Source organism: Colobus angolensis, unplaced genomic scaffold, assembly GCF_000951035.1.
Source record: "Colobus angolensis palliatus isolate OR3802 unplaced genomic scaffold, Cang.pa_1.0 Scaffold52, whole genome shotgun sequence".
Classification (NCBI taxonomy): domain Eukaryota; kingdom Metazoa; phylum Chordata; class Mammalia; order Primates; family Cercopithecidae; genus Colobus; species Colobus angolensis.
This window is the reverse complement of record NW_012118710.1, coordinates 5,075,422-5,077,004: the sequence shown is the minus strand read 5'-3', so window position 1 is coordinate 5,077,004 and position 1,583 is coordinate 5,075,422. Positions and strand designations below refer to the sequence as shown.

General features: G+C 47.1%; 1 long non-coding RNA gene across 1 annotated transcript in view; it reads left to right on the top strand.

Annotated features, from left to right (window-relative positions):
* Positions 1–1,030: 1,030 nt before the first annotated feature.
* The window catches only part of LOC105525170, a 2,909-nt gene continuing 2,356 nt past the window's right edge, over positions 1,031–1,583 (top strand). The window contains exon 1 of the long non-coding RNA XR_001003863.1: positions 1,031–1,527. This is a non-coding gene — a long non-coding RNA (uncharacterized LOC105525170). The remainder of the gene's footprint in view (positions 1,528–1,583) is intronic.

Genomic DNA, 1,583 nt, shown 5'->3' with positions numbered 1-1,583 from the left:
GAGAAAAGATGGTTGTGTCTCCCTCCTTGGGCTGGAATTTGAAAAATACAATCGCCTGGCCCTGAGGGCTGGGTTTGGTGGCAGTAGCAAGAACCAGAGAAAACTCCAAAGCAAGGGGAATAAATCTGAGAAAGAAAAGTTGGGGTCATTTGTGTAATTAAACTTTCCTTCCTTGAAGACCTTCCATTTAGAGGGCTGTTTTATTAAGAGATTTAATAAATAAAATAACATGTATTAAGTGTCTTCATGTCACTACACATGGCGGTCGATGTCCACTTGGAATCACCAGGCCTCCCCACCAAAACCAGGGAGGCTTCAGGGAAGCTCCCCCATCCCAGCCCAGGAGTCTCACAGGCACCACCTGCCTCTGTCTCTCTACAATGTGACTCATCTCTAAGAGCAAAAGCATTGCCTCCATTCCAAGAGGTCTGGGACCTTGGAGTGTGGACCACGTGCACTGCTTTGCGGGGCAGGCACACCTCTCACCTCCTTGGGAAGGGCCTGGGGTTTGGCGAGATGAGCTCCAGGAGACTCCTGTGCATCCCTAATACCCTCTGTTCACACATGGACCAACAAACTCAACTGAACAAGGACCTGGTTCCCAGATGGGGCAGTTGAGTCCGGCCTGAATTCAACTCATGCCCGCAAAGTGAAGACATTACTCTGTGGGAACCTGTGTGTGTGGTGGGGGTGGGAACTGAGGAAAGACCCTGTCCATATGCTCAGCCAAGGGTACTGGCTGCAAAGGAAAAGGGGGCAACACATTCCAACTCAGTTTCTCTGGCCAGTGCCATGGTCCTTCAGGCGAAGGTGAAGGATGCATCCAAAGGGACCAGACATGTCTGTCCTCTCTGAGAAAAAGGACCTTGGGACTCCTGGGCACCAGGCAAGATGGCAGCAGCAGAAATCCCAGTGAGAGACCCTCATGGGATGAGAAACACTGGTCATCCCCCGACCCCCACCAAGAGAGGTTTTCCAGGAAGACAGAATAAATTTTTATTACACCCATACCAAACTACAGACACAAATCTTTGAAAGGTAGTACCATTTCATTTAGTGTTGTAGGAAATGTTGGGTTACTTCTTAAAAATGAAACCAAAGAAATTCAAAAGTCTCAAAGAAAGAAAGCAGGAAATAATTCTATAATCCAAAAACATTGGGCAATCCTTCAGTTGGAGGAAGGGGGCATCAGTTAAGTAGCTCACATAGTAGATAAAGAGACACCACGGAGCTAAGTTTGGTGGATACTAGGAATTAAGTTCTCTACTTAAGGCAATTAATTTTTCAGTCGTGAGAGATAATTATTAGTTCTAGAAAAAGAAAAAAGTTGACTGGGAGAAGGGACCCAGGAAGGAAGAATGGCATGTCATTTAACATTAAATTGTCTCTCCAGTATATGGCTGAGTATCATGGACCTTCCTCCCTCTCTGCCCCGTTGAGCTCCCACTGTTAGCAAAACTGAGAAGCACACACCTGTGTCTTCTTCACACAGGCACGTGCACACACACCTGTATCTCCTTCATACAGGCACGTGCACACACACTGTATCTCCTTCATACAGGCACGTGCACACACACCTGTAT